This window comes from Portunus trituberculatus, chromosome 43 (assembly GCF_017591435.1).
Source record: "Portunus trituberculatus isolate SZX2019 chromosome 43, ASM1759143v1, whole genome shotgun sequence".
Taxonomy (NCBI): Eukaryota; Metazoa; Arthropoda; class Malacostraca; order Decapoda; family Portunidae; genus Portunus; species Portunus trituberculatus.
This window is the reverse complement of record NC_059297.1, coordinates 6,844,171-6,854,170: the sequence shown is the minus strand read 5'-3', so window position 1 is coordinate 6,854,170 and position 10,000 is coordinate 6,844,171. Positions and strand designations below refer to the sequence as shown.

Genomic DNA, 10,000 nt, shown 5'->3' with positions numbered 1-10,000 from the left:
TCCTCCTCATTTTCTTTTTTGCTTCCATTGTCTCTTTGTCTTTTCTTTCTCGCTTCATATCTTCAAAATTTACTCTCCTTTTTCCTTTTTCCTCTCTATTATCTTTTTCTTCCTTGTTAGTTCTCCATTTTCTACCTTATTACATGTCACGTCTGCCACTACCACCACTACTACCACACCACACACACACACACACACACACACACACACACACACACACACACACACACACACACACACATAATCAGTACCTTAAGCCAACCCAGAAACCAGTCACAACAACAACAGCAGCAACGATAACAAAAACATTAAGTAAGTTACTCATCACCACACTGAAGCCATAAAGAAAGCGTTTTAAAACCCCCACACACGAGTGAACTCAATATCCATCACCACCACCACCACCACCACCACCACCACCACCACCACTACCACCACCATCACCACCACTTCCACAAAAAAAGTAAAAAAAAAAAAAAAAATATATAAGATGGATACAAAAAAGGGGATAAAGATAAAAAAGAGAGAGAAAATAAAAAAAGAGAAAGCGCAACATGCAAAACTAACAAAAAAAAAAAGAGGAAATATAGTAATCGTCTCTGCCAAACTGAGAAAAAGAAGGAAAGAAAGGAAAAAAAAAACAACGAAACGACCACAAACCAATAGAATCACTAGGATGAAGAAAAGAGTAAAGAAAAAGAGAAAACAATAAATAGGGAGAGAATAAAAGAAATATTCCACATCCATAACAAATAATGAAGAGGAACTAAAAGGAACGAGAAGAAAAAAAAGAAATAAAGAAATATAATAGTCACCAAGAAATTGAAAAGAAGAAAAGTAAAGAAAAGAAGAAGAAGAAAAGTACAAAACAACAAGAACAAGAAAACAATAACCATTCCAACCACTCCCCCCCAAAAAAAGAGGGAAAAGAAAACCGACATGTAAACCAAATTTCAAAACAGGAAAACCTTGAAAAAATACAATGATAAAAAAGTGAAAGAGAGAGAGAGAGAGAGAAAAAAAAAACATTAACCATTAAAAGTAACAAGCAACACCGCCACCACCACCATCACCACCATCACCACCACCACCACTGCCTCCCCTTCACTTCACCGTGGATAAGATAAGACGGGGTATGTAGAAGAGAATACTGATAATAATGGTGACGCCGGCTGAGACTTTAACGACATGGAAAAATTGCAGAAGAGAGTCACATGCTCCTGACTTTTCCTTTTTACCTCAGCTTTTTTCAAATTCCGTGGCTTCATTATGCTCCTCTTTAGTCTGCTGCTCCTGTGTGTGTGTGTGTGTGTGTGTGTGTGTGTGTGAGAGAGAGAGAGAGAGAGAGAGAGAGAGAGAGAGAGAGAGAGAGAGAGTATATTTGTAACTGAATGTGAAAGGATCTATCACACATCCACACACACACACACACACACACACACACACACACACACACACAGTCAAATATCAACAAGACACGTACATGACAGTGAGCTACACACATGAAAACCTGACATGCACACACACACACACACACAGACACACACACACACTCGTCGTCAGGGAGCTGGGCAAGGAGTGAGGAGGAGGAAGAGGAGGAGGAGCAGCAGCAGCAGCAGAGAGCGTGGCAGTGAGAGAGGGAAGACTTGCCCGTGTGTGAGTGCTGCGTTCGTTAACAAGAGAATGAAGGAGGAGTGAGTGTGTCGGTTCTGGCAAGCTCCCCGATCCACACTCCCTAGTTCACGTCTGACTGTGAGCCGCGGCGAACACGACGAGCGGGTGTCAGACGCGTGTGTACGTTTACTACTAAAGATTACTAATATGGCGGACTTTCTTGACGGGAAGGACAGTGCAGTGAGGAAAAGTCTTGACGCGTTGGCCGTTTACACCAAAGAGGAAAAAAAAGAAAAAGAGAGAGACGTACTGCTAATACGATACGGCAACAAAGGAGCCTCGTCTAACGCCAAGCCTCTAATGAGTAACTTTGATGGACTTGAAACTTCGACTACTGCGGAACCTTAGATACCGTGGAACCTCGACTAAAATGGAACTTCGTCTGCTGTGGAACTTCTTCTACCGCGGAACTTTGGGTTTCTGCAGGTGGTGGTGGTGGCGGTGGTGGTGGTAAGACTGAGAGGCGTTGTGGTTGCGTCCCCAAGCGCAGCCGAAGTCGATGAGATTTTACAAGTTACAGGTAAGGGGGAAAACCATGTTCCTACTATCTCTCTCTCTCTCTCTCTCTCTCTCTCTCTCTCTCTCTCGCCGATGCAAGGGAATTTCATAAGTTTCAAGTAATGGGAAAAACCTCTCTCTCTCTCTCTCTCTCTCTCTCTCTCTCTCTCTCTCTCTCTCTCTCTCTCTCTCTCTCTCTCTCTCTCTCTCTCTCTCTCTCTCTCTCTCTCTCTCTCTCTCTCGAAACATACAAACAAAGACATCACACAGACACACCTACACACATACACACACACTCATTATTCCTGAAACCAGACGCGGTGCACAAACAACTGTTACTTGGTAAACTCTCCCTCCAAACAACTTGTGTCATGGGATGTGATCTCTCAATAATGCCCACCACCACCACCACCACCGCCTTGCCTTGGTTAGTTTCCACATTACAGTTACTTGTCCCTTCCCTCCTCCCCCTCCTCGTCGTCCTCCTCCTCCTCCCAGCACCTCGTACATTATGTGTCACCAGTCACTCTATCTCAAACTACGTGTAATTAGTTGGAATGGGCAAGTGTTTCCCCAGCATGGTGATCGCGGCGATGTGGAGGCAGAGAGAGAGAGAGAGAGAGAGAGAGAGAGAGAGAGAGAGAGAGAGAGAGAGAGAGAGAGAGAGAGAGAGAGAGAGTAATAAGAGGGAAGGATGATGGAAAGAATTATTGTGGGGTTGGGGAACCAAAAAGATAAAATGAGACTTGGAGGAAAAAGAGATAAAAAAAGGATTGAAGAATAGAGTGAAGGAGGAGGAGGAGGAGGAGGAGGAGGAGGAGGAGGAGGAGGAGAAAAGAAAAAGGACAGAAAGAAAAAGGAGAGACAGAGGAAAAAAAAACCTCTCAACACTATATATGTACCCGAGACTCTCTCTCTCTCTCTCTCTCTCTCTCTCTCTCTCTCTCTCTCTCTCAGGGGCCAAGGACAACCATCAGTTCCTGTTTCTTTGTCCAACGCCACACGCAAGTTAATTTAGCCTCCCCGGGACCCTTTCTCCCTTACCCTCTGCCCTCCACGATACTGACACGACGCTGGTGACCTCTTGCGGCTGAAGGGGGAGGTTGTGGAAGGAGGTGCGTTGGGGAAAAACAGAAGAGACATTGATGGTGCATGTGGTGGAGAAGAGAGCAGGGCAGAGATGGATGGTGAGGAGACAGAGGGTTAAAAAGGGAGGAGACAGACGATAGGTTGAGGGACAGTGAGTGATTTGTGAGGTACAGGGCATGAGTTATGAGTGGGGGAAGGGAGTTTTGTGCGTTGGTTATGGGTAATTGTGAGTTAGAGACGAGGTGATGGAGGTGGTGGTGGTCGTGGTGGTGGTGGTGTTGATGGTGGTGCGTGAGAAAGAGTACTTAATTGTGCGTTGTATTTACGGACAATGAAAAAATTGTTTATAAGTCCACGGAGAGACTTCCAGCACGGGAATAGTCCTGCTGGCTCATTCCTGTCTCAGCTGCTATTATACGAATTACTTTTACAACTGCTACTGCTATTATTACTACTACTACTACTACTACTACTACTACTACTACTACTACTACTACTACTACTACTACTACTACTACTATTACTACTAGTATTGCTTCCGCTTCTATTGTTGCTAGTGTTATTACTCAAACTGATCCGCTGTCAGTAACTGCAGTAGTAGTAGTAGTAGTAGTAGTAGTAGTAGTAGTAGTAGCAGCAGTAGGAGCAGTAGTAGTAGTAGTAGTAATATTATACTCGGAATTAGAAAGGTAAGAATTCTCACTGAATCTGATAACGTCACTATTTTCATGGATAATAAAACGCACGAACACACATACACACACACACACACACACACACACACACACACACACACACACACACACACACACACACACACACACACACACACACACACACACACACACTATAAGGAAAATGAAAAAAAAGTAGCGTTCGTTCCGCTCCATTCTGAATTTCCCTCCACTTCAATCATCATTATTTATTTTTCCCCCATCGATTTGAAGGTCATCTCTGCTTCTCCCTCCCACACACCACCACGACGCCCCCTCACTCTCCCCTTTTCTTTCCTCTCCCTTTTCCTCTCCCTCTTTTCTCCCTCTCCCCTTCCCTTTTACTTCCTTGACTTGCTTTCCCCTGCTAGAGGAGAGGAAATACCACAGGAAACTGCCCAAGATTATTTTTTCCTTTTGATTTCTCTTTCTCTCTCTCTCTCTCTCTCTCTTGCTGTGGTGGTTAAGATACGATAAAACTTGCAAATGTGTGTGTGTGTGTGTGTGTGTGTGTGTGTGTGTGTGTGTGTGTGTGTGTGTGTGTGTGTGTGTGTGTGTGTGCGCGAGCGCGTTTAGGTATCACCACGCAAACACGCTCAAGGAAAGACACGATTCAACTAACATTCACCACCACGTTCCCTCCTTTTTTCCTTTCCTCCATCCTTCCCTTCCTTTCTTCCTTCCTTCCTTCTTTCCTTCCCTCTCCTTCCTCTGACTACCTTCACCACCACCTCCTCCTTCCATTTTTTCCCCTCAGCGCCCCGCAGCGACAAAAAACATGTAATAGTAATGAAAATCGATTCCAAGTTTTGCCTAATTAGGAAATGGCGTGAGGGACATTAGCGGCAGCGAGCGTGGTGGTGATGGTTGTGATGGTGGTGGTGGTGGTGGTGGTGGTGTAGGTGGTGGTGGTGGTGGCCAGTTCAAGACGCGGCATCGCAGTTCTTCACGCGGCGCGGAAAGTCCCCTGTTGGTTGTCGGCTGCCCTCCCTTGTGCCACACGCGATGAGATGGAAAGACACACACATACATACACACGTACTTTAGTTTTCAGTGTATCTTTCCTACAAATGTTAAAAAATTGTTGTTTTATAGTACAGTTTTTGTGTAACTTTCTAAATATACTCGTAATGTTTATATAACCGACCCATTCACCTACACACACACACACACACACACACACACACACACACACACACACACACACACACACACACACACACACATTTAGCTCCACGGTTTCACGGTATATACGGAGAAGCGATAATAACGCGTGAGTGATGATGGTGTTCGTTGAATCGGTTCCAGATCAATGTTAACTTACTCAATGATGGGACCTGGCACTTCCTTTTCCACGGAACTTAATTAGTGCAGGCGATCACGTGCTGCAGAGAGAGAGAGAGAGAGAGAGAGAGAGAGAGAGAGAGAGAAAGAGAGACCCCGAGTAGACAACAGAGGGTATAATAAAAAAGATGAAGTCTGGTTTTTATGTAGAGACAAGTGTGTTAGATGCTCCATTAGATTTTCACCTGCAATGTGAGGATAGGCACGAGGATTGTTTGGTGTAAAATCAGACGCCTCTATGCTAAACTCCCGTCACGTTCAGAGGTTGAATTAAGATGAAAACATTAAGATATAGAATGCAAGAAAGGTAGTTATTTATTCAGTGAAGTGCGAGACTGCTTTGTCATTAATTACGAAGCAACCACGAATTAGAGGCTCTTTACTGAAATCAATCCAGCATTAAGTCCTCTGAGGGAAGGTTGTCTGTCAAATAAAGTAGAGAAAAAAAAAAAAAAAAAAAAACATAAACCCGTACAGTCTCCGGCGTAGGAGTGACTAAGGGTATGGAGCGCTAGAGCATGCTAGACGATTACCTCCCCATTCCCTACACTGATTTCCTGGTAACATAAAAAGAACAGCAGTTATTACCCTCGCATTGCATGATGGTATTCACTTTTTCGTGTCTCCGCCCCACACAATGCCTCCCTCCATCGGCCCCTCGCATATTCACACATTTACCTCATCCCGTGTATGCTGGGGACTTATATATTCAGTTTTTACTTGTTTTTCTGGTTCCGTGTGTGACAAAAATACGCTAATTGGTGGCGCTATGTGATGGAATGAAGCAAGAGTGAAAGGAAGGTAAGAAAGATGGATATAGTTCTTTCACTTATATACAATGTTGTATTCGAGATATTGCACAATTTGTTATAGATACTCAAGTAACATTTGGTAAATTTACCGCACAATACTACAATCACGACACAAAATTGATGTCGTAACCTTAAATTTTTCATTGTCTTGTCTTATGAATATTTTTGAGAGTAGATGACTTGAGGCTTTTTTTTTTTATTCTATTAATGGTTAAGTAAGGATTGTGCATCATATATGGAAAAAAATACATTCAAAACCCGACTTTGCATTTCCGTGACGTTTGAAAATAGTCCTGATGAGACACCAGATCGATTCAAAAGAAAGGAAGGAGGAAAGAAAAGAAGGAGGGAGGGTTCGTAGTCTGACATACGCGTTATTACTGCAACCAAGACGGAGGATTTTATGACACATGAGGTGAAATACTTCCGTGCCGCACCTCAATCACATTAAAAAAAGCTCTGATTAAAATTACATGTTTTTTTTATAGTATTCTTACGGTTACAGTGAGAAATTAACAAGATTTATACATTATTAACGTGAAAAATAGTCTTGAAAACCAGGCTAATCATATTTGTGGTCTTTAAAAACAGTCGTGGTGGTGAGAGAACAGAGCGTTTCTGAATACGGGCCTGTGAACCACCAGTCCGTCTCCAGGCAGCGCACCGGGATCTTCGCGACGCAACACAGCGCTTGGATCGAAGACTTCAGATGGGGAGAGGAAGGTGTGACCCCGGTATGATTTGAGTACAGTGTGACGGTGTGACTAATAAGCACGTGAGGGCAGGAAGGTGTGACGTGTCTACGAGTGGTGCATTGTTTGACGGTGATTAACACGCACGTGAGGCAATGGCAAGCTCACCACGTAACTTGTATTGGCGAAGCTAAAGTATAATTTTTTACACGGTTTATGTACACAATAGCGGTTCGTTCAGAAAAAAAAAAATATTACTGAATTGAACAGTAAGGGCGAAGCTTGACCTAATTAAGATATCAACACTTTTTAATTAGTTTGATTTAATTACCTTGATTTAATTACTGTAAAGAATAAATTGCATAGAGACTTTCCTTCCTCCTCTTCCACCTCTGTCCGCACCAAGACTGAGACACTATAACCATCCCTACCTCAACCATTAATGCCAGAACACCACCACTCGCCCTCCTCCCTCCCGTCATCACAGCGTCACTCTCACAACACTAACTTCTATGTGTCATATAACTGATGATCATCCTTTCTTTCAATATTTTTTCGATGGGTTATTGCAGATACAAACGCTACTTCCGCGTTACCTGCAGACCGGTGCTCACGCTGGGCTGCCCGTGTCACGCTACACATGCATTAAATTCTCACTGATCAATTCGACACTGGTTGTAGTGGTGTTGGTGGTAGTGTGCAGGCTCTCCCAACTTCTCCCCCTCTCTCCTCTCTCCCTTCCTCGCCACTCTTTCCCCACCTCATTTCCTGGAACAATATTCGTTGTCAGCACATAACACCACATCAGTTCCTCGACAAATTCCTTGTTATTTTTCTTTTAAATTTTTCGTGATGGTATGTTGCGAGGAGCCTCCCGCACCAAGGTCATATTTCACGGTCCAGGTGAGATATCCCTCTTGATTCCGGGCCTCGAGTCCTCGACCTCACAAAACCCTCCTCGACAGATCCCCCGTGAGATTATGCCCTGGCGGCGGCACAGGTGAAGGTGTGCAGCAGGGAGACGCATCACTAACTCCAGGCAGTTGTACCCTGGGTCTGCCGCGAGTGTTGGTACGGTGGCCAGTGTTCTTAACCGCTTTCTTTTCTCAGCAGGTCCATTTCTAAAAGCCACAGATATGATAAGTCAAGTTCTCATGAATGTTTCTCCAACTGATGATGCACAGTTACTGCTAAACTATCACTGAGGGAAGCCTGGAGAAAATATGAACGAATTACGATACTAAAATCACAAAAAATGCAGTAACTATAAATAAAAAGTGTTAAAAGTATAGATAAGACTACCAATCTGTTTTCTAATGTGGATTTATTATATTTTCAGAAGCTGCGGAGTGTGATGTTGCATTGGTTACTCCCGACAAAGAGTCACCCCCTTTCCTTGCAAGACCCAACAACACCTTCTCTCCTCCAGGAACCAATAAGCTTCTCTCCTTGACACCAGGAGCAGTGACAGCAACGAGGGCAGAGCTTCAGGCTAGGGATGTCAGGACGAAGCGCGCTAAGTGGCATTACTAACACGCACAAGTGCGAGAGAAGAAACCTTAAGGAAAACCGCGAGCAAGACGGATCAGTGTCTGCGTGTCGCTAAAAGATTGATGACCAGTTGTGTGTTTCCATGTTTCGTAATGGTTTGTGGGCGACGCATCCTTGTTCTAGCTGCAGACAGGAAGGCAAAAGAAGAAGAGGAGGAGGAGGAGAGCTTGGAGAGTAGAAAAAAAACGCAAAAAGTAAAAAAGTAGTTAAAAAAGATGAAAAAACAATATGGCAGAAGAGAAAGTACGAGAAAAAAAAAAAAACAGTGAGACAGAAAAATATCATGAAGAAAAAATAGCAAAAAAGTAGAACATAAAAGAAAGGAAGTGTTCACGTGTTGATATTCTTAAAAAGATACATATATCGATTTTAACATGAGAAGAATAAGAAAATACGAAAAAGAGACAAGAAAAAAAAAAAAAAAAGGCAGGTAGAAGAGAAAAGCACTCCACATCCCGGTACAAGGTTCTATCGAGTCCTACTGAGCAGCTAACAATATGCACTCCCGTCAACTCAAACTATTTTCTATTTATTATCGACTCGTACATGTGTAGTTCGTATAATAGAAGCTCGCGTCACTTGGCTCCGGTTGTTGCTCGCACCATCCTTTCCGCCACTCGTCCTCTCCCGTGGCTGCAGGTGCGTTAAGGGAGCGTTTGCGTCTTTAAACCACCCGACTTAAAATTTTTGAAAATGTAGTAAAAAAAAAAAAAAATTCGGGGTAACTCTTAAAAGAAGTATAAATTAAGTTACGCCAAGAAGCCAGCGGGAGGAGAACGGCTGCACTTAACTCCCTGGTGGACGCTGCACCAAAGTTTTCATTCCTCAGCCATGGGAACACGTGTCGCGATGACGAGAGTGACGCCAGCCAACACCCCGGCCCGCCACGAGTGTTGCTGCGCCCTTATTCAACAACGCTCTCTCTCTCTCTCTCTCTCTCTCTCTCTCTCTCTCTCTCTCTCTTTCATGAGTAATTTCAAAGGTACCAGATGATTAATAGCGTTCTCAAGACTGTTACTTCAATTGGTAATGTAGAAAATAATGTAGAAGTTACTTTAATTTGTCACTAGAACCATAAAAGCAGTCTTAAAAACCTGTATGATTTTAACATATAGAGCCTTTTCATTAAATGTAGTGGAGGTGCGGCGTAAGAGTATATGCGAATATGGTCCCTAGAATGAGATCTAAGCCTTTTCCTAGCACCACCACCACTACCACTGCCATTACAGCGGACGTCCTAAGTACCGTCGTGATGACAAAAACACACATGAATCATAGTAAGCGCTCCATGACAAAAAAGGTAACTATCGCCGCTCAGAAACAAAAAACAGGGCTACTATTGGCGGTGGCGGCGGTAGTGGCTTGTGCCTCACCCTTTCATTACGTATTTCGCCGCCAAACCTTCGCTTAATTACAACGAAATGATGATGTGGTGGTGTGGAACATGTACTACGCATAACACGAACCCTCCATACACACACACACACACACACACACACACACACACACACACACACACACACACACACACACACACACACACACACACACACACACATACACACACACCAGGGTTTAGTCGAGACCACCGTCGCTTGCACGCTCTCCATTCATAACTCCAGGGTGA

General features: G+C 43.7%; 1 protein-coding gene and 1 long non-coding RNA gene across 12 annotated transcripts in view; one reads left to right on the top strand and one right to left on the bottom strand.

Moving 5' to 3' along the window:
* LOC123518061 (rho GTPase-activating protein 100F-like) overlaps positions 1–10,000 on the bottom strand; it is a 295,924-nt gene that overhangs the window by 27,015 nt on the left and 258,909 nt on the right. The gene's annotated exons all lie outside the window — the stretch shown is intronic.
* Positions 1,472–9,468, top strand: LOC123518063. The gene is made up of 2 exons (XR_006678659.1): positions 1,472–2,194; positions 8,162–9,468. It is a non-coding gene; the product is annotated as an uncharacterized LOC123518063 (long non-coding RNA).